Below are 22,517 nucleotides of genomic sequence, written 5' to 3' on the forward strand. Positions count from 1 at the left end.
AGGCAAGAGCAAGTTTATCTATGGTAGGCTGGGGCAGAACTAGCAGCAAGCAGAGCAAAGTTGTCCAAGAATAGCTTCCATTGGAATGCTAATGGCAATTGAAGAGGCAGGCCAGTGGCAAGCCACTAGCTTCTAGCAGTTTGAAAGTTGCAGACACAGTGCAGGTGTTGTGCGGCTTCCTTCTTGGCCTCCTAGAAGGTGCCGCGCTCTCCGTCTCTTGCTTGCCAATATGTTGCCGTGTTCCTCCTATTGTTTGGTTTGTTTTGATTTGTTTTGATGATGTTTTGGCGGATTTTCGAAATATTTTGGTGGTGTTTTAGAATGTTTTGTTTTCTCTTGTGTTGTTTTTATTGTCTTGGCAGGTTGTGGAACGTTTGGATTCCTTTTGGCCGGTATTTGGAATATTTTGGCGGGTATTTGGAATGTTTTGGTTTGCTTTCATTTGTTTTGATGATGTTTTGGCAAGTTATTGAAAGTTTCGATCACTTCTGCCTGGTTTTCTAGTATTTTGGCATCTTTTCAGAATGTTTTGATCAGTTTTGGCAGGTTCTAAACTATTTTGTCAAGTTTTTGGAATTTTTTGGTTGGTTTTGATTTGTTTTTATGATGTTTTGCCAAGTTTTTTGAATGTTTTGATCAGTTCTGTCGGGTTTTCTAATGTTTTGGCATCTTTTCAGAATGTTTTGATGAGTTTTGCGGGTCCAAATTATTTTGGCGGGTTTTCGGAATATTTTGGTTGGTTTTGATTTGTTTTTATGATGTTTTGGCGGGTTTTCGGAATGTCTTGGTTGGGTTTCAGAATGTCTTGTATTCTCTTGAGTTGTTTTTATTGTGTTGGCAGGTTTTGGAATGTTTGGATTCCTTTTGGCGGGTGTTCGGAATGTTTTGGCGGGTGTTCGGAATGTTTTGATTAGTTTTGACGGGTTTTGAAATATTTTGGCCGGTTTTTAGAAGGTTTCGATTTGTTTTGATTTGTTTTGATTCTGTTTAGCCCAGTTTTTGGTGTGTTTGGATTAGCTTTGGTGGGCTTTATCATGTTTTGTCCGGTTTTTTCAAATGTATTGATCACCTCTGTCTGGTTTTCTATTTTGGCGGGTTTGAAAATATTTTTGGATTAGTTTTGGCAGGTTTTAAAATATTTTGGCTCTTTGCGCAGAGATGACGGTGCCGGTTGCGGTGCGCTCCGGGGCGCTCCTTCTGCGGAAAGACGCCTGGCAGCAGCACTTGGGACAGCTCCGCGTCTCCGTATTCTGCGTTTCTTGCCTTCTGCATCTCAGCAAAATGCTTTCCCACTAGGTCTAGCAAGGAGAAACTGTGGCAGCTGAGTAGATGTAGCCCGGCCCGCCCTTTGAAGTTGACAAGTTCTTGGCATCTCAGAGCCTCAAGGCAAGAGCAAGGTTCTCTATGGTAGGCTGGGGCAGAACTAGCAGCAAGCAGAGCAAAGTTGTCCAAGAATAGCTTCCATTGGAATGCTAATGGCAATTGAAGAGGCAGGCAAGTGGTAAGCCTTGAAATTCTAGCAGTTAGAAAGATGCAGACAAGGTCCGGGTGTTGTGCGGCTTCACTCTTCGCATCGTAGAAGGTACCGCGCTCTCCGTCTCTCGGATGCGATCAAGCGGCTCTTCGCGCAGAGAGCACTGTGCCGGTCACTGTGCGCTGCGGAGCTCTCTTTCTGCCGAAAGACGCCTGGCAGCGGCACTTAACTTCGGAGAGCTCCGTATCTCCGTATTCTGCATTTCTTGTCTTCTGCGTCTCAGCAAAATGCTTTTCCACTGTGTCTAGCAAGGAGAAACTGTGCCAGCACAGTATACGTGCCCGGACTTGTGTTCTCAATTCCCGAGTTCTCGGCATCTCAAAATCTAAAGGGAAGAGCAAGGTTATCTATGGTAGGCTGGGGCAGAACTAGAAGCAAGCAGAGCAAAGTTGTGCAAGAATACCTTCCTTTCGGATGCTAATGGCAATTGAAGAGGCAGGCAAGTGCTAAGCCTTGAAATTCTAGCAGTTAGAAAGCTGCGGACACAGTCCGGGTGTTGTGCGGCTTCACTCTTCGCATCGTGGAAGGTACCGCGCTCTCCGTCTCTCGGATGCGATCAAGCGGCTCTTCGCGCAGAGAGCACTGTGCCGGTCACTGTGCGCTGCGGAGCTCTCTTTCTGCCGAAAGACGCCTGGCAGCGGCACATAACTTCGGAGAGCTCCGTATCTCCGTATTCTGCATTTCTTGTCTTCTGCCTCTCAGCAAAATGCTTTTCCACTGTGTCTAGCAAGGAGAAACTGTGCCAGCACAGTATACGTGCCCGGACTTGTGTTCTCAATTCCCGAGTTCTCGGCATCTCAAAATCTAAAGGGAAGAGCAAGGTTATCTATGGTAGGCTGGGGCAGAACTAGAAGCAAGCAGAGCAAAGTTGTGCAAGAATACCTTCCTTTCGGATGCTAATGGCAATTGAAGAGGCAGGCAAGTGCTAAGCCTTGAACTTCTAGCAGTTAGAAAGCTGCGGAAACAGTGCAGGCGTTGTGCGGCTTCACTCTTCGCATCCTAGAACGTGGCGCGCTCTCCGTCTCTCGGATGCCATCTAGCGGGTGTTTGCGCAGAGAGCGCTGTGCTGATCGCGGTTCTAAATATTTTTCTGGGTTTTTGGGATGTTTTGGTTCGTTTTTGTGAAGTTTTGGAGAGTTTTGGAATATTTCGGTTCCTTTCGGCGGGTTTTGAAATATTTTGCCCGGATTTTTAAAATGTTTTTATTTGTTTTTATTATTTTTTGGTAAGTTTTTTTGTGTTTTGATAAGTCCTGGCTGGTTTTCTAGTATTTTGGCGTGTTTTCCGAATGTTTTGATCACTTTTGGCGGGTTCTAAAGTATTTCGTCTGGTGTTTGGATTGTTTTAATTTGTTTTGATTTGTTTTTCTTATGTTTTGGTGGGTTCTTGGAAAGGTTTGGTTCATTTTTGCGTATTTTAAAGTATTTTAGCGGGTTTTTGGAATGTTTTGATTTGCATTGATTTTCTTTCTAATGTTTTGACGGATTTTTTGTATGTTTTTTGCGTCTATTGGGAATGTTGTGATCAGTTTCGACGTGTGTATTAACATTTTGGCAGGTTTTTGGAATGTTTTAATTGTTTTTTTACAATATTTCAGCTGGTTTGGGAAATTTTAATTACTTTTGATGTGTTTTACAATATTTTGCCTGGTGTTTGGAATTTCTTGGTTTGTTTTGATTTGTTTTTATAAAGTTTTTGGAAAATTTTGATTCTTTTTGGTGAGTTTTAAAATAGTTTGGCGGGCTTAAAATAATTTGGTGAGTTTTTACAATGTTTTAGCTGGTATTGATTTGTTTTTATTATGTTTTGGCAAGCTTTTTGAAATATTTGGATCAGTTCTGGCTGGTTTTCTAGTATTTTGGCATGTCTTCAGAATGTTTTGATCCGTTTTGGCGGGTTTTAATATATTTTGGCAGGTTTTTAGAATATTTTGTTTGGTTTTCCTATGTCTTTATTATGTTTTGGAGGGCTTTTAGAATGTTTAGATTACTTTGGGCGGGTTTTTAGGATTTTTTTGGTTGGTTTTGATTAGTTTATGTTATGTTTAGTCAGTTTTTTGGTGTGTTTGGATTAGTTTTATTGGGCTTTATCATGTTTTGGCGGTTTTTTTGAATGTTTTATTGACTTCTGACAAATTATATAATATTTTGGCAGGTTTTCAGTATGTTTTGATCAGTTTTTGGGGAGTTCTAAAATATTTTGTCAAGTTTTTGGAATTTTTTGGTTGGTTTTGATTTGTTTTTATGATGTTTTGCCAAGTTTTTTGAATGTTTTGATCAGTTCTGGCTGGTTTTCTAATGTTTTGGCATCTTTTCAGAATGTTTTGATGAGTTTTGCGGGTCCAAATTATTTTGGCGGGTTTTCGGAATATTTTGGTTGGTTTTGATTTGTTTTTATGATGTTTTGGCGGGTTTTCGGAATGTCTTGGTTGGGTTTTAGAATGTTTTGTATTCTCTTGAGTTGTTTTTATTGTGTTGGCAGGTTTTGGAATGTTTGGATTCTTTTTGGCGGGTGTTCGGAATGTTTTGGCGGGTGTTCGGAATGTTTTGATTAGTTTTGACGGGTTTTGAAATATTTTGGCCGGTTTTTAGAAGGTTTCGATTTGTTTTGATTTGTTTTGATTCTGTTTAGCCCAGTTTTTGGTGTGTTTGGATTAGCTTTGGTGGGCTTTATCATGTTTGGTCCGGTTTTTTCAAATGTATTGATCACCTCTGTCTGGTTTTCTATTTTGGCGGGTTTGAAAATATTTTTGGATGAGTTTTGGCGGGTTTGAAAATATTTTGGCTCTTTGCGCAGAGATGACGGTGCCGGTTGCGGTGCGCTCCGGGGCGCTCCTTCTGCGGAAAGACGCCTGGCAGCGGCACTTGGGACAGCTCCGCGTCTCCGTATTCTGCGTTTCTTGCCTTCTGCATCTCAGCAAAATGCTTTCCCACTAGGTCTAGCAAGGAGAAACTGTGGCAGCTGAGTAGATGTAGCCCGGCCCGCCCTTTGAAGTTGACAAGTTCTTGGCATCTCAGAGCCTCAAGGCAAGAGCAAGGTTCTCTATGGTAGGCTGGGGCAGAACTAGCAGCAAGCAGAGCAAAGTTGTCCAAGAATAGCTTCCATTGGAATGCTAATGGCAATTGAAGAGGCAGGCCAGTGGCAAGCCACTAGCTTCTAGCAGTTTGAAAGTTGCAGACACAGTGCAGGTGTTGTGCGGCTTCCTTCTTGGCCTCCTAGAAGGTGCCGCGCTCTCCGTCTCTTGCTTGCCAATATGTTGCCGTGTTCCTCCTATTGTTTGGGTTGTTTTGATTTGTTTTTATGATGTTTTGGCGGGTTTTCGAAATATTTTGGTGGTGTTTTAGAATGTTTTGTTTTCTCTTGTGTTGTTTTTATTGTCTTGGCAGGTTGTGGAACGTTTGGATTCCTTTTGGCGGGTTTGAAAATATTTTGGCTCTTTGCGCAGAGATGACGGTGCCGGTTGCGGTGCGCTCCGGGGCGCTCCTTCTGCGGGAAGACGCCTGGCAGCGGCACTTGGGACAGCTCCGCGTCTCCGTATTCTGCGTTTCTTGCCTTCTGCATCTCAGCAAAATGCTTTCCCACTAGGTCTAGCAAGGAGAAACTGTGGCAGCTGAGTAGATGTAGCCCGGCCCGCCCTTTGAAGTTGACAAGTTCTTGGCATCTCAGAGCCTCAAGGCAAGAGCAAGGTTCTCTATGGTAGGCTGGGGCAGAACTAGCAGCAAGCAGAGCAAAGTTGTCCAAGAATAGCTTCCATTGAAATGCTAATGGCAATTGAAGAGGCAGGCAAGTGGTAAGCCTTGAAATTCTAGCAGTTAGAAAGATGCAGACAAGGTCCGGGTGTTGTGCGGCTTCACTCTTCGCATCGTAGAAGGTACCGCGCTCTCCGTCTCTCGGATGCGATCAAGCGGCTCTTCGCGCAGAGAGCACTGTGCCGGTCACTGTGCGCTGCGGAGCTCTCTTTCTGCCGAAAGACGCCTGGCAGCGGCACTTAACTTCGGAGAGCTCCGTATCTCCGTATTCTGCATTTCTTGTCTTCTGCGTCTCAGCAAAATGCTTTTCCACTGTGTCTAGCAAGGAGAAACTGTGCCAGCACAGTATACGTGCCCGGACTTGTGTTCTCAATTCCCGAGTTCTCGGCATCTCAAAATCTAAAGGGAAGAGCAAGGTTATCTATGGTAGGCTGGGGCAGAACTAGAAGCAAGCACAGCAAAGTTGTGCAAGAATACCTTCCTTTCGGATGCTAATGGCAATTGAAGAGGCAGGCAAGTGCTAAGCCTTGAAATTCTAGCAGTTAGAAAGCTGCGGACAAGGTCCGGGTGTTGTGCGGCTTCACTCTTCGCATCGTGGAAGGTACCGCGCTCTCCGTCTCTCGGATGCGATCAAGCGGCTCTTCGCGCAGAGAGCACTGTGCCGGTCACTGTGCGCTGCGGAGCTCTCTTTCTGCCGAAAGACGCCTGGCAGCGGCACATAACTTCGGAGAGCTCCGTATCTCCGTATTCTGCATTTCTTGTCTTCTGCGTCTCAGCAAAATGCTTTTCCACTGTGTCTAGCAAGGAGAAACTGTGCCAGCACAGTATACGTGCCCGGACTTGTGTTCTCAATTCCCGAGTTCTTGGCATCTCAAAATCTAAAGGGAAGAGCAAGGTTATCTATGGTAGGCTGGGGCAGAACTAGAAGCAAGCAGAGCAAAGTTGTGCAAGAATACCTTCCTTTCGGATGCTAATGGCAATTGAAGAGGCAGGCAAGTGGTAAGCCTTGAACTTCTAGCAGTTAGAAAGCTGCGGAAACAGTGCAGGCGTTGTGCGGCTTCACTCTTCGCATCCTAGAACGTGGCGCGCTCTCCGTCTCTCGGATGCCATCTAGCGGGTGTTTGCGCAGAGAGCGCTGTGCTGATCGCGGTTCTAAATATTTTTCTGGGTTTTTGGGATGTTTTGGTTCGTTTTTGTGAAGTTTTGGAGAGTTTTGGAATATTTCGGTTCCTTTCGGCGGGTTTTGAAATATTTTGCCCGGATTTTTAAAATGTTTTTATTTGTTTTTATTATTTTTTGGTAAGTTTTTTTGTGTTTTGATAAGTCCTGGCTGGTTTTCTAGTATTTTGGCGTGTTTTCCGAATGTTTTGATCACTTTTGGCGGGTTCTAAAGTATTTCGTCTGGTGTTTGGATTGTTTTAATTTGTTTTGATTTGTTTTTCTTATGTTTTGGTGGGTTCTTGGAAAGGTTTGGTTCATTTTTGCGTATTTTAAAGTATTTTAGCGGGTTTTTGGAATGTTTTGATTTGCATTGATTTTCTTTCTAATGTTTTGACGGATTTTTTGTATGTTTTTTGCGTCTATTGGGAATGTTGTGATCAGTTTCGACGTGTGTATTAACATTTTGGCAGGTTTTTGGAATGTTTTAATTGTTTTTTTACAATATTTCAGCTGGTTTGGGAAATTTTAATTACTTTTGATGTGTTTTACAATATTTTGCCTGGTGTTTGGAATTTCTTGGTTTGTTTTGATTTGTTTTTATAAAGTTTTTGGAAAATTTTGATTCTTTTTGGTGAGTTTTAAAATAGTTTGGCGGGCTTAAAATAATTTGGTGAGTTTTTACAATGTTTTAGCTGGTATTGATTTGTTTTTATTATGTTTTGGCAAGCTTTTTGAAATATTTGGATCAGTTCTGGCTGGTTTTCTAGTATTTTGGCATGTCTTCAGAATGTTTTGATCCGTTTTGGCGGGTTTTAATATATTTTGGCAGGTTTTTAGAATATTTTGTTTGGTTTTCCTATGTCTTTATTATGTTTTGGAGGGCTTTTAGAATGTTTAGATTACTTTGGGCGGGTTTTTAGGATTTTTTTGGTTGGTTTTGATTAGTTTATGTTATGTTTAGTCAGTTTTTTGGTGTGTTTGGATTAGTTTTATTGGGCTTTATCATGTTTTGGCGGTTTTTTTGAATGTTTTATTGACTTCTGACAAATTATATAATATTTTGGCAGGTTTTCAGTATGTTTTGATCAGTTTTTGGGGAGTTCTAAAATATTTTGTCAAGTTTTTGGAATTTTTTGGTTGGTTTTGATTTGTTTTTATGATGTTTTGCCAAGTTTTTTGAATGTTTTGATCAGTTCTGGCTGGTTTTCTAATGTTTTGGCATCTTTTCAGAATGTTTTGATGAGTTTTGCGGGTCCAAATTATTTTGGCGGGTTTTCGGAATATTTTGGTTGGTTTTGATTTGTTTTTATGATGTTTTGGCGGGTTTTCGGAATGTCTTGGTTGGGTTTTAGAATGTTTTGTATTCTCTTGAGTTGTTTTTATTGTGTTGGCAGGTTTTGGAATGTTTGGATTCTTTTTGGCGGGTGTTCGGAATGTTTTGGCGGGTGTTCGGAATGTTTTGATTAGTTTTGACGGGTTTTGAAATATTTTGGCCGGTTTTTAGAAGGTTTCGATTTGTTTTGATTTGTTTTGATTCTGTTTAGCCCAGTTTTTGGTGTGTTTGGATTAGCTTTGGTGGGCTTTATCATGTTTGGTCCGGTTTTTTCAAATGTATTGATCACCTCTGTCTGGTTTTCTATTTTGGCGGGTTTGAAAATATTTTTGGATGAGTTTTGGCGGGTTTGAAAATATTTTGGCTCTTTGCGCAGAGATGACGGTGCCGGTTGCGGTGCGCTCCGGGGCGCTCCTTCTGCGGAAAGACGCCTGGCAGCGGCACTTGGGACAGCTCCGCGTCTCCGTATTCTGCGTTTCTTGCCTTCTGCATCTCAGCAAAATGCTTTCCCACTAGGTCTAGCAAGGAGAAACTGTGGCAGCTGAGTAGATGTAGCCCGGCCCGCCCTTTGAAGTTGACAAGTTCTTGGCATCTCAGAGCCTCAAGGCAAGAGCAAGGTTCTCTATGCTAGGCTGGGGCAGAACTAGCAGCAAGCAGAGCAAAGTTGTCCAAGAATAGCTTCCATTGGAATGCTAATGGCAATTGAAGAGGCAGGCCAGTGGCAAGCCACTAGCTTCTAGCAGTTTGAAAGTTGCAGACACAGTGCAGGTGTTGTGCGGCTTCCTTCTTGGCCTCCTAGAAGGTGCCGCGCTCTCCGTCTCTTGCTTGCCAATATGTTGCCGTGTTCCTCCTATTGTTTGGGTTGTTTTGATTTGTTTTTATGATGTTTTGGCGGGTTTTCGAAATATTTTGGTGGTGTTTTAGAATGTTTTGTTTTCTCTTGTGTTGTTTTTATTGTCTTGGCAGGTTGTGGAACGTTTGGATTCCTTTTGGCGGGTTTGAAAATATTTTGGCTCTTTGCGCAGAGATGACGGTGCCGGTTGCGGTGCGCTCCGGGGCGCTCCTTCTGCGGGAAGACGCCTGGCAGCGGCACTTGGGACAGCTCCGCGTCTCCGTATTCTGCGTTTCTTGCCTTCTGCATCTCAGCAAAATGCTTTCCCACTAGGTCTAGCAAGGAGAAACTGTGGCAGCTGAGTAGATGTAGCCCGGCCCGCCCTTTGAAGTTGACAAGTTCTTGGCATCTCAGAGCCTCAAGGCAAGAGCAAGGTTCTCTATGGTAGGCTGGGGCAGAACTAGCAGCAAGCAGAGCAAAGTTGTCCAAGAATAGCTTCCATTGAAATGCTAATGGCAATTGAAGAGGCAGGCAAGTGGTAAGCCTTGAAATTCTAGCAGTTAGAAAGATGCAGACAAGGTCCGGGTGTTGTGCGGCTTCACTCTTCGCATCGTAGAAGGTACCGTGCTCTCCGTCTCTCGGATGCGATCAAGCGGCTCTTCGCGCAGAGAGCACTGTGCCGGTCACTGTGCGCTGCGGAGCTCTCTTTCTGCCGAAAGACGCCTGGCAGCGGCACTTAACTTCGGAGAGCTCCGTATCTCCGTATTCTGCATTTCTTGTCTTCTGCGTCTCAGCAAAATGCTTTTCCACTGTGTCTAGCAAGGAGAAACTGTGCCAGCACAGTATACGTGCCCGGACTTGTGTTCTCAATTCCCGAGTTCTCGGCATCTCAAAATCTAAAGGGAAGAGCAAGGTTATCTATGGTAGGCTGGGGCAGAACTAGAAGCAAGCACAGCAAAGTTGTGCAAGAATACCTTCCTTTCGGATGCTAATGGCAATTGAAGAGGCAGGCAAGTGCTAAGCCTTGAAATTCTAGCAGTTAGAAAGCTGCGGACAAGGTCCGGGTGTTGTGCGGCTTCACTCTTCGCATCGTGGAAGGTACCGCGCTCTCCGTCTCTCGGATGCGATCAAGCGGCTCTTCGCGCAGAGAGCACTGTGCCGGTCACTGTGCGCTGCGGAGCTCTCTTTCTGCCGAAAGACGCCTGGCAGCGGCACATAACTTCGGAGAGCTCCGTATCTCCGTATTCTGCATTTCTTGTCTTCTGCGTCTCAGCAAAATGCTTTTCCACTGTGTCTAGCAAGGAGAAACTGTGCCAGCACAGTATACGTGCCCGGACTTGTGTTCTCAATTCCCGAGTTCTCGGCATCTCAAAATCTAAAGGGAAGAGCAAGGTTATCTATGGTAGGCTGGGGCAGAACTAGAAGCAAGCAGAGCAAAGTTGTGCAAGAATACCTTCCTTTCGGATGCTAATGGCAATTGAAGAGGCAGGCAAGTGCTAAGCCTTGAACTTCTAGCAGTTAGAAAGCTGCGGAAACAGTGCAGGCGTTGTGCGGCTTCACTCTTCGCATCCTAGAACGTGGCGCGCTCTCCGTCTCTCGGATGCCATCTAGCGGGTGTTTGCGCAGAGAGCGCTGTGCTGATCGCGGTTCTAAATATTTTTCTGGGTTTTTGGGATGTTTTGGTTCGTTTTTGTGAAGTTTTGGAGAGTTTTGGAATATTTCGGTTCCTTTCGGCGGGTTTTGAAATATTTTGCCCGGATTTTTAAAATGTTTTTATTTGTTTTTATTATTTTTTGGTAAGTTTTTTTGTGTTTTGATAAGTCCTGGCTGGTTTTCTAGTATTTTGGCGTGTTTTCCGAATGTTTTGATCACTTTTGGCGGGTTCTAAAGTATTTCGTCTGGTGTTTGGATTGTTTTAATTTGTTTTGATTTGTTTTTCTTATGTTTTGGTGGGTTCTTGGAAAGGTTTGGTTCATTTTTGCGTATTTTAAAGTATTTTAGCGGGTTTTTGGAATGTTTTGATTTGCATTGATTTTCTTTCTAATGTTTTGACGGATTTTTTGTATGTTTTTTGCGTCTATTGGGAATGTTGTGATCAGTTTCGACGTGTGTATTAACATTTTGGCAGGTTTTTGGAATGTTTTAATTGTTTTTTTACAATATTTCAGCTGGTTTGGGAAATTTTAATTACTTTTGATGTGTTTTACAATATTTTGCCTGGTGTTTGGAATTTCTTGGTTTGTTTTGATTTGTTTTTATAAAGTTTTTGGAAAATTTTGATTCTTTTTGGTGAGTTTTAAAATAGTTTGGCGGGCTTAAAATAATTTGGTGAGTTTTTACAATGTTTTAGCTGGTATTGATTTGTTTTTATTATGTTTTGGCAAGCTTTTTGAAATATTTGGATCAGTTCTGGCTGGTTTTCTAGTATTTTGGCATGTCTTCAGAATGTTTTGATCCGTTTTGGCGGGTTTTAATATATTTTGGCAGGTTTTTAGAATATTTTGTTTGGTTTTCCTATGTCTTTATTATGTTTTGGAGGGCTTTTAGAATGTTTAGATTACTTTGGGCGGGTTTTTAGGATTTTTTTGGTTGGTTTTGATTAGTTTATGTTATGTTTAGTCAGTTTTTTGGTGTGTTTGGATTAGTTTTATTGGGCTTTATCATGTTTTGGCGGTTTTTTTGAATGTTTTATTGACTTCTGACAAATTATATAATATTTTGGCAGGTTTTCAGTATGTTTTGATCAGTTTTTGGGGAGTTCTAAAATATTTTGTCAAGTTTTTGGAATTTTTTGGTTGGTTTTGATTTGTTTTTATGATGTTTTGCCAAGTTTTTTGAATGTTTTGATCAGTTCTGGCTGGTTTTCTAATGTTTTGGCATCTTTTCAGAATGTTTTGATGAGTTTTGCGGGTCCAAATTATTTTGGCGGGTTTTCGGAATATTTTGGTTGGTTTTGATTTGTTTTTATGATGTTTTGGCGGGTTTTCGGAATGTCTTGGTTGGGTTTTAGAATGTTTTGTATTCTCTTGAGTTGTTTTTATTGTGTTGGCAGGTTTTGGAATGTTTGGATTCTTTTTGGCGGGTGTTCGGAATGTTTTGGCGGGTGTTCGGAATGTTTTGATTAGTTTTGACGGGTTTTGAAATATTTTGGCCGGTTTTTAGAAGGTTTCGATTTGTTTTGATTTGTTTTGATTCTGTTTAGCCCAGTTTTTGGTGTGTTTGGATTAGCTTTGGTGGGCTTTATCATGTTTGGTCCGGTTTTTCCAAATGTATTGATCACCTCTGTCTGGTTTTCTATTTTGGCGGGTTTGAAAATATTTTTGGATGAGTTTTGGCGGGTTTGAAAATATTTTGGCTCTTTGCGCAGAGATGACGGTGCCGGTTGCGGTGCGCTCCGGGGCGCTCCTTCTGCGGAAAGACGCCTGGCAGCGGCACTTGGGACAGCTCCGCGTCTCCGTATTCTGCGTTTCTTGCCTTCTGCATCTCAGCAAAATGCTTTCCCACTAGGTCTAGCAAGGAGAAACTGTGGCAGCTGAGTAGATGTAGCCCGGCCCGCCCTTTGAAGTTGACAAGTTCTTGGCATCTCAGAGCCTCAAGGCAAGAGCAAGGTTCTCTATGGTAGGCTGGGGCAGAACTAGCAGCAAGCAGAGCAAAGTTGTCCAAGAATAGCTTCCATTGGAATGCTAATGGCAATTGAAGAGGCAGGCCAGTGGCAAGCCACTAGCTTCTAGCAGTTTGAAAGTTGCAGACACAGTGCAGGTGTTGTGCGGCTTCCTTCTTGGCCTCCTAGAAGGTGCCGCGCTCTCCGTCTCTTGCTTGCCAATATGTTGCCGTGTTCCTCCTATTGTTTGGGTTGTTTTGATTTGTTTTTATGATGTTTTGGCGGGTTTTCGAAATATTTTGGTGGTGTTTTAGAATGTTTTGTTTTCTCTTGTGTTGTTTTTATTGTCTTGGCAGGTTGTGGAACGTTTGGATTCCTTTTGGCGGGTTTGAAAATATTTTGGCTCTTTGCGCAGAGATGACGGTGCCGGTTGCGGTGCGCTCCGGGGCGCTCCTTCTGCGGAAAGACGCCTGGCAGCGGCACTTGGGACAGCTCCGCGTCTCTGTATTCTGCCTTTCTTGCCTTCTGCATCTCAGCAAAATGCTTTCCCACTAGGTCTAGCAAGGAGAAACTGTGGCAGCTGAGTAGATGTAGCCCGGCCCGCCCTTTGAAGTTGACAAGTTCTTGGCATCTCAGAGCCTCAAGGGAAGAGCAAGGTTCTCTATGGTAGGCTGGGGCAGAACTAGCAGCAAGCAGAGCAAAGTTGTCCAAGAATAGCTTCCATTGAAATGCTAATGGCAATTGAAGAGGCAGGCAAGTGGTAAGCCTTGAAATTCTAGCAGTTAGAAAGATGCAGACAAGGTCCGGGTGTTGTGCGGCTTCACTCTTCGCATCGTAGAAGGTACCGCGCTCTCCGTCTCTCGGATGCGATCAAGCGGCTCTTCGCGCAGAGAGCACTGTGCCGGTCACTGTGCGCTGCGGAGCTCTCTTTCTGCCGAAAGACGCCTGGCAGCGGCACTTAACTTCGGAGAGCTCCGTATCTCCGTATTCTGCATTTCTTGTCTTCTGCGTCTCAGCAAAATGCTTTTCCACTGTGTCTAGCAAGGAGAAACTGTGCCAGCACAGTATACGTGCCCGGACTTGTGTTCTCAATTCCCGAGTTCTCGGCATCTCAAAATCTAAAGGGAAGAGCAAGGTTATCTATGGTAGGCTGGGGCAGAACTAGAAGCAAGCACAGCAAAGTTGTGCAAGAATACCTTCCTTTCGGATGCTAATGGCAATTGAAGAGGCAGGCAAGTGCTAAGCCTTGAAATTCTAGCAGTTAGAAAGCTGCGGACAAGGTCCGGGTGTTGTGCGGCTTCACTCTTCGCATCGTGGAAGGTACCGCGCTCTCCGTCTCTCGGATGCGATCAAGCGGCTCTTCGCGCAGAGAGCACTGTGCCGGTCACTGTGCGCTGCGGAGCTCTCTTTCTGCCGAAAGACGCCTGGCAGCGGCACATAACTTCGGAGAGCTCCGTATCTCCGTATTCTGCATTTCTTGTCTTCTGCGTCTCAGCAAAATGCTTTTCCACTGTGTCTAGCAAGGAGAAACTGTGCCAGCACAGTATACGTGCCCGGACTTGTGTTCTCAATTCCCGAGTTCTCGGCATCTCAAAATCTAAAGGGAAGAGCAAGGTTATCTATGGTAGGCTGGGGCAGAACTAGAAGCAAGCAGAGCAAAGTTGTGCAAGAATACCTTCCTTTCGGATGCTAATGGCAATTGAAGAGGCAGGCAAGTGCTAAGCCTTGAACTTCTAGCAGTTAGAAAGCTGCGGAAACAGTGCAGGCGTTGTGCGGCTTCACTCTTCGCATCCTAGAACGTGGCGCGCTCTCCGTCTCTCGGATGCCATCTAGCGGGTGTTTGCGCAGAGAGCGCTGTGCTGATCGCGGTTCTAAATATTTTTCTGGGTTTTTGGGATGTTTTGGTTCGTTTTTGTGAAGTTTTGGAGAGTTTTGGAATATTTCGGTTCCTTTCGGCGGGTTTTGAAATATTTTGCCCGGATTTTTAAAATGTTTTTATTTGTTTTTATTATTTTTTGGTAAGTTTTTTTGTGTTTTGATAAGTCCTGGCTGGTTTTCTAGTATTTTGGCGTGTTTTCCGAATGTTTTGATCACTTTTGGCGGGTTCTAAAGTATTTTGTCTGGTGTTTGGATTGTTTTAATTTGTTTTGATTTGTTTTTCTTATGTTTTGGTGGGTTCTTGGAAAGGTTTGGTTCATTTTTGCGTATTTTAAAGTATTTTAGCGGGTTTTTGGAATGTTTTGATTTGCATTGATTTTCTTTCTAATGTTTTGACGGATTTTTTGTATGTTTTTTGCGTCTATTGGGAATGTTGTGATCAGTTTCGACGTGTGTATTAACATTTTGGCAGGATTTTGGAATGTTTTAATTGTTTTTTTACAATATTTCAGCTGGTTTGGGAAATTTTAATTACTTTTGATGTGTTTTACAATATTTTGCCTGGTGTTTGGAATTTCTTGGTTTGTTTTGATTTGTTTTTATAAAGTTTTTGGAAAATTTTGATTCTTTTTGGTGAGTTTTAAAATAGTTTGGCGGGCTTAAAATAATTTGGTGAGTTTTTACAATGTTTTAGCTGGTATTGATTTGTTTTTATTATGTTTTGGCAAGCTTTTTGAAATATTTGGATCAGTTCTGGCTGGTTTTCTAGTATTTTGGCATGTCTTCAGAATGTTTTGATCCGTTTTGGCGGGTTTTAATATATTTTGGCAGGTTTTTAGAATATTTTGTTTGGTTTTCCTATGTCTTTATTATGTTTTGGAGGGCTTTTAGAATGTTTAGATTACTTTGGGCGGGTTTTTAGGATTTTTTTGGTTGGTTTTGATTAGTTTATGTTATGTTTAGTCAGTTTTTTGGTGTGTTTGGATTAGTTTTATTGGGCTTTATCATGTTTTGGCGGTTTTTTTGAATGTTTTATTGACTTCTGACAAATTATATAATATTTTGGCAGGTTTTCAGTATGTTTTGATCAGTTTTTGGGGAGTTCTAAAATATTTTGTCAAGTTTTTGGAATTTTTTGGTTGGTTTTGATTTGTTTTTATGATGTTTTGCCAAGTTTTTTGAATGTTTTGATCAGTTCTGGCTGGTTTTCTAATGTTTTGGCATCTTTTCAGAATGTTTTGATGAGTTTTGCGGGTCCAAATTATTTTGGCGGGTTTTCGGAATATTTTGGTTGGTTTTGATTTGTTTTTATGATGTTTTGGCGGGTTTTCGGAATGTCTTGGTTGGGTTTTAGAATGTTTTGTATTCTCTTGAGTTGTTTTTATTGTGTTGGCAGGTTTTGGAATGTTTGGATTCTTTTTGGCGGGTGTTCGGAATGTTTTGGCAGGTGTTCGGAATGTTTTGATTAGTTTTGACGGGTTTTGAAATATTTTGGCCGGTTTTTAGAAGGTTTCGATTTGTTTTGATTTGTTTTGATTCTGTTTAGCCCAGTTTTTGGTGTGTTTGGATTAGCTTTGGTGGGCTTTATCATGTTTGGTCCGGTTTTTTCAAATGTATTGATCACCTCTGTCTGGTTTTCTATTTTGGCGGGTTTGAAAATATTTTTGGATGAGTTTTGGCGGGTTTGAAAATATTTTGGCTCTTTGCGCAGAGATGACGGTGCCGGTTGCGGTGCGCTCCGGGGCGCTCCTTCTGCGGAAAGACGCCTGGCAGCGGCACTTGGGACAGCTCCGCGTCTCCGTATTCTGCGTTTCTTGCCTTCTGCATCTCAGCAAAATGCTTTCCCACTAGGTCTAGCAAGGAGAAACTGTGGCAGCTGAGTAGATGTAGCCCGGCCCGCCCTTTGAAGTTGACAAGTTCTTGGCATCTCAGAGCCTCAAGGCAAGAGCAAGGTTCTCTATGCTAGGCTGGGGCAGAACTAGCAGCAAGCAGAGCAAAGTTGTCCAAGAATAGCTTCCATTGGAATGCTAATGGCAATTGAAGAGGCAGGCCAGTGGCAAGCCACTAGCTTCTAGCAGTTTGAAAGTTGCAGACACAGTGCAGGTGTTGTGCGGCTTCCTTCTTGGCCTCCTAGAAGGTGCCGCGCTCTCCGTCTCTTGCTTGCCAATATGTTGCCGTGTTCCTCCTATTGTTTGGGTTGTTTTGATTTGTTTTTATGATGTTTTGGCGGGTTTTCGAAATATTTTGGTGGTGTTTTAGAATGTTTTGTTTTCTCTTGTGTTGTTTTTATTGTGTTGGCAGGTTGTGGAACGTTTGGATTCCTTTTGGCGGGTTTTAAAATATTTTGGCTCTTTGCGCAGAGATGACGGTGCCGGTTGCGGTGCGCTCCGGGGCGCTCCTTCTGCGGAAAGACGCCTGGCAGCGGCACTTGGGACAGCTCCGCGTCTCCGTATTCTGCCTTTCTTGCCTTCTGCATCTCAGCAAAATGCTTTCCCACTAGGTCTAGCAAGGAGAAACTGTGGCAGCTGAGTAGATGTAGCCCGGCCCGCCCTTTGAAGTTGACAAGTTCTTGGCATCTCAGAGCCTCAAGGCAAGAGCAAGGTTCTCTATGGTAGGCTGGGGCAGAACTAGCAGCAAGCAGAGCAAAGTTGTCCAAGAATAGCTTCCATTGAAATGCTAATGGCAATTGAAGAGGCAGGCAAGTGGTAAGCCTTGAAATTCTAGCAGTTAGAAAGATGCAGACAAGGTCCGGGTGTTGTGCGGCTTCACTCTTCGCATCGTAGAAGGTACCGCGCTCTCCGTCTCTCGGATGCGATCAAGCGGCTCTTCGCGCAGAGAGCACTGTGCCGGTCACTGTGCGCTGCGGAGCTCTCTTTCTGCCGAAAGACGCCTGGCAGCGGCACTTAACTTCGGAGAGCTCCGTATCTCCGTATTCTGCATTTCTTGTCTTCTGCGTCTCAGCAAAATGCTTTTCCACTGTGTCTAGCAAGGAGAAACTGTGCCAGCACAGTATACGTGCCCGGACTTGTGTTCTCAATTCCCGAGTTCTCGGCATCTCAAAATCTAAAGGGAAGAGCAAGGTTATCTATGGTAGGCTGGGGCAGAACTAGAAGCAAGCACAGCAAAGTTGTGCAAGAATACCTTCCTTTCGGATGCTAATGGCAATTGAAGAGGCAGGCAAGTGCTAAGCCTTGAAATTCTAGCAGTTAGAAAGCTGCGGACAAGGTCCGGGTGTTGTGCGGCTTCACTCTTCGCATCGTGGAAGGTACCGCGCTCTCCGTCTCTCGGATGCGATCAAGCGGCTCTTCGCGCAGAGAGCACTGTGCCGGTCACTGTGCGCTGCGGAGCTCTCTTTCTGCCGAAAGACGCCTGGCAGCGGCACATAACTTCGGAGAGCTCCATATCTCCGTATTCTGCATTTCTTGTCTTCTGCGTCTCAGCAAAATGCTTTTCCACTGTGTCTAGCAAGGAGAAACTGTGCCAGCACAGTATACGTGCCCGGACTTGTGTTCTCAATTCCCGAGTTCTCGGCATCTCAAAATCTAAAGGGAAGAGCAAGGTTATCTATGGTAGGCTGGGGCAGAACTAGAAGCAAGCAGAGCAAAGTTGTGCAAGAATACCTTCCTTTCGGATGCTAATGGCAATTGAAGAGGCAGGCAAGTGCTAAGCCTTGAACTTCTAGCAGTTAGAAAGCTGCGGAAACAGTGCAGGCGTTGTGCGGCTTCACTCTTCGCATCCTAGAACGTGGCGCGCTCTCCGTCTCTCGGATGCCATCTAGCGGGTGTTTGCGCAGAGAGCGCTGTGCTGATCGCGGTTCTAAATATTTTTCTGGGTTTTTGGGATGTTTTGGTTCGTTTTTGTGAAGTTTTGGAGAGTTTTGGAATATTTCGGTTCCTTTCGGCGGGTTTTGAAATATTTTGCCCGGATTTTTAAAATGTTTTTATTTGTTTTTATTATTTTTTGGTAAGTTTTTTTGTGTTTTGATAAGTCCTGGCTGGTTTTCTAGTATTTTGGCGTGTTTTCCGAATGTTTTGATCACTTTTGGCGGGTTCTAAAGTATTTCGTCTGGTGTTTGGATTGTTTTAATTTGTTTTGATTTGTTTTTCTTATGTTTTGGTGGGTTCTTGGAAAGGTTTGGTTCATTTTTGCGTATTTTAAAGTATTTTAGCGGGTTTTTGGAATGTTTTGATTTGCATTGATTTTCTTTCTAATGTTTTGACGGATTTTTTGTATGTTTTTTGCGTCTATTGGGAATGTTGTGATCAGTTTCGACGTGTGTATTAACATTTTGGCAGGTTTTTGGAATGTTTTAATTGTTTTTTTACAATATTTCAGCTGGTTTGGGAAATTTTAATTACTTTTGATGTGTTTTACAATATTTTGCCTGGTGTTTGGAATTTCTTGGTTTGTTTTGATTTGTTTTTATAAAGTTTTTGGAAAATTTTGATTCTTTTTGGTGAGTTTTAAAATAGTTTGGCGGGCTTAAAATAATTTGGTGAGTTTTTACAATGTTTTAGCTGGTATTGATTTGTTTTTATTATGTTTTGGCAAGCTTTTTGAAATATTTGGATCAGTTCTGGCTGGTTTTCTAGTATTTTGGCATGTCTTCAGAATGTTTTGATCCGTTTTGGCGGGTTTTAATATATTTTGGCAGGTTTTTAGAATATTTTGTTTGGTTTTCCTATGTCTTTATTATGTTTTGGAGGGCTTTTAGAATGTTTAGATTACTTTGGGCGGGTTTTTAGGATTTTTTTGGTTGGTTTTGATTAGTTTATGTTATGTTTAGTCAGTTTTTTGGTGTGTTTGGATTAGTTTTATTGGGCTTTATCATGTTTTGGCGGTTTTTTTGAATGTTTTATTGACTTCTGACAAATTATATAATATTTTGGCAGGTTTTCAGTATGTTTTGATCAGTTTTTGGGGAGTTCTAAAATATTTTGTCAAGTTTTTGGAATTTTTTGGTTGGTTTTGATTTGTTTTTATGATGTTTTGCCAAGTTTTTTGAATGTTTTGATCAGTTCTGGCTGGTTTTCTAATGTTTTGGCATCTTTTCAGAATGTTTTGATGAGTTTTGCGGGTCCAAATTATTTTGGCGGGTTTTCGGAATATTTTGGTTGGTTTTGATTTGTTTTTATGATGTTTTGGCGGGTTTTCGGAATGTCTTGGTTGGGTTTTAGAATGTTTTGTATTCTCTTGAGTTGTTTTTATTGTGTTGGCAGGTTTTGGAATGTTTGGATTCTTTTTGGCGGGTGTTCGGAATGTTTTGGCAGGTGTTCGGAATGTTTTGATTAGTTTTGACGGGTTTTGAAATATTTTGGCCGGTTTTTAGAAGGTTTCGATTTGTTTTGATTTGTTTTGATTCTGTTTAGCCCAGTTTTTGGTGTGTTTGGATTAGCTTTGGTGGGCTTGATCATGTTTTGTCAGGTTTTTTTAAATGTATTGATCACCTCTGTCTGGTTTTCTATTTTGGCGGGTTTGAAAATATTTTTGGATGAGTTTTGGCGGGTTTGAAAATATTTTGGCTCTTTGCGCAGAGATGACGGTGCCGGTTGCGGTGCGCTCCGGGGCGCTCCTTCTGCGGAAAGACGCCTGGCAGCGGCACTTGGGACAGCTCCGCGTCTCCGTATTCTGCGTTTCTTGCCTTCTGCATCTCAGCAAAATGCTTTCCCACTAGGTCTAGCAAGGAGAAACTGTGGCAGCTGAGTAGATGTAGCCCGGCCCGCCCTTTGAAGTTGACAAGTTCTTGGCATCTCAGAGCCTCAAGGCAAGAGCAAGGTTCTCTATGGTAGGCTGGGGCAGAACTAGCAGCAAGCAGAGCAAAGTTGTCCAAGAATAGCTTCCATTGGAATGCTAATGGCAATTGAAGAGGCAGGCCAGTGGCAAGCCACTAGCTTCTAGCAGTTTGAAAGTTGCAGACACAGTGCAGGTGTTGTGCGGCTTCCTTCTTGGCCTCCTAGAAGGTGCCACGCTCTCCGTCTCTTGCTTGCCAATATGTTGCCGTGTTCCTCCTATTGTTTGGGTTGTTTTGATTTGTTTTTATGATGTTTTGGCGGGTTTTCGAAATATTTTGGTGGTGTTTTAGAATGTTTTGTTTTCTCTTGTGTTGTTTTTATTGTCTTGGCAGGTTGTGGAACGTTTGGATTCCTTTTGGCGGGTTTTAAAATATTTTGGCTCTTTGCGCAGAGATGACGGTGCCGGTTGCGGTGCGCTCCGGGGCGCTCCTTCTGCGGAAAGACGCCTGGCAGCGGCACTTGGGACAGCTCCGCGTCTCTGTATTCTGCCTTTCTTGCCTTCTGCATCTCAGCAAAATGCTTTCCCACTAGGTCTAGCAAGGAGAAACTGTGGCAGCTGAGTAGATGTAGCCCGGCCCGCCCTTTGAAGTTGACAAGTTCTTGGCATCTCAGAGCCTCAAGGCAAGAGCAAGGTTCTCTATGGTAGGCTGGGGCAGAACTAGCAGCAAGCAGAGCAAAGTTGTCCAAGAATAGCTTCCATTGAAATGCTAATGGCAATTGAAGAGGCAGGCAAGTGGTAAGCCTTGAAATTCTAGCAGTTAGAAAGATGCAGACAAGGTCCGGGTGTTGTGCGGCTTCACTCTTCGCATCGTAGAAGGTACCGCGCTCTCCGTCTCTCGGATGCGATCAAGCGGCTCTTCGCGCAGAGAGCACTGTGCCGGTCACTGTGCGCTGCGGAGCTCTCTTTCTGCCGAAAGACGCCTGGCAGCGGCACTTAACTTCGGAGAGCTCCGTATCTCCGTATTCTGCATTTCTTGTCTTCTGCGTCTCAGCAAAATGCTTTTCCACTGTGTCTAGCAAGGAGAAACTGTGCCAGCACAGTATACGTGCCCGGACTTGTGTTCTCAATTCCCGAGTTCTCGGCATCTCAAAATCTAAAGGGAAGAGCAAGGTTATCTATGGTAGGCTGGGGCAGAACTAGAAGCAAGCAGAGCAAAGTTGTGCAAGAATACCTTCCTTTCGGATGCTAATGGCAATTGAAGAGGCAGGCAAGTGCTAAGCCTTGAAATTCTAGCAGTTAGAAAGCTGCGGACAAGGTCCGGGTGTTGTGCGGCTTCACTCTTCGCATCGTGGAAGGTACCGCGCTCTCCGTCTCTCGGATGCGATCAAGCGGCTCTTCGCGCAGAGAGCACTGTGCCGGTCACTGTGCGCTGCGGAGCTCTCTTTCTGCCGAAAGACGCCTGGCAGCGGCACATAACTTCGGAGAGCTCCGTATCTCCGTATTCTGCATTTCTTGTCTTCTGCGTCTCAGCAAAATGCTTTTCCACTGTGTCTAGCAAGGAGAAACTGTGCCAGCACAGTATACGTGCCCGGACTTGTGTTCTCAATTCCCGAGTTCTCGGCATCTCAAAATCTAAAGGGAAGAGCAAGGTTATCTATGGTAGGCTGGGGCAGAACTAGAAGCAAGCAGAGCAAAGTTGTGCAAGAATACCTTCCTTTCGGATGCTAATGGCAATTGAAGAGGCAGGCAAGTGGTAAGCCTTGAACTTCTAGCAGTTAGAAAGCTGCGGAAACAGTGCAGGCGTTGTGCGGCTTCACTCTTCGCATCCTAGAACGTGGCGCGCTCTCCGTCTCTCGGATGCCATCTAGCGGGTGTTTGCGCAGAGAGCGCTGTGCTGATCGCGGTTCTAAATATTTTTCTGGGTTTTTGGGATGTTTTGGTTCGTTTTTGTGAAGTTTTGGAGAGTTTTGGAATATTTCGGTTCCTTTCGGCGGGTTTTGAAATATTTTGCCCGGATTTTTAAAATGTTTTTATTTGTTTTTATTATTTTTTGGTAAGTTTTTTTGTGTTTTGATAAGTCCTGGCTGGTTTTCTAGTATTTTGGCGTGTTTTCCGAATGTTTTGATCACTTTTGGCGGGTTCTAAAGTATTTCGTCTGGTGTTTGGATTGTTTTAATTTGTTTTGATTTGTTTTTCTTATGTTTTGGTGGGTTCTTGGAAAGGTTTGGTTCATTTTTGCGTATTTTAAAGTATTTTAGCGGGTTTTTGGAATGTTTTGATTTGCATTGATTTTCTTTCTAATGTTTTGACGGATTTTTTGTATGTTTTTTGCGTCTATTGGGAATGTTGTGATCAGTTTCGACGTGTGTATTAACATTTTGGCAGGTTTTTGGAATGTTTTAATTGTTTTTTTACAATATTTCAGCTGGTTTGGGAAATTTTAATTACTTTTGATGTGTTTTACAATATTTTGCCTGGTGTTTGGAATTTCTTGGTTTGTTTTGATTTGTTTTTATAAAGTTTTTGGAAAATTTTGATTCTTTTTGGTGAGTTTTAAAATAGTTTGGCGGGCTTAAAATAATTTGGTGAGTTTTTACAATGTTTTAGCTGGTATTGATTTGTTTTTATTATGTTTTGGCAAGCTTTTTGAAATATTTGGATCAGTTCTGGCTGGTTTTCTAGTATTTTGGCATGTC

Source organism: Passer domesticus, chromosome 2 (genome assembly GCF_036417665.1).
Source record: "Passer domesticus isolate bPasDom1 chromosome 2, bPasDom1.hap1, whole genome shotgun sequence".
Classification (NCBI taxonomy): Eukaryota; Metazoa; Chordata; class Aves; order Passeriformes; family Passeridae; genus Passer; species Passer domesticus.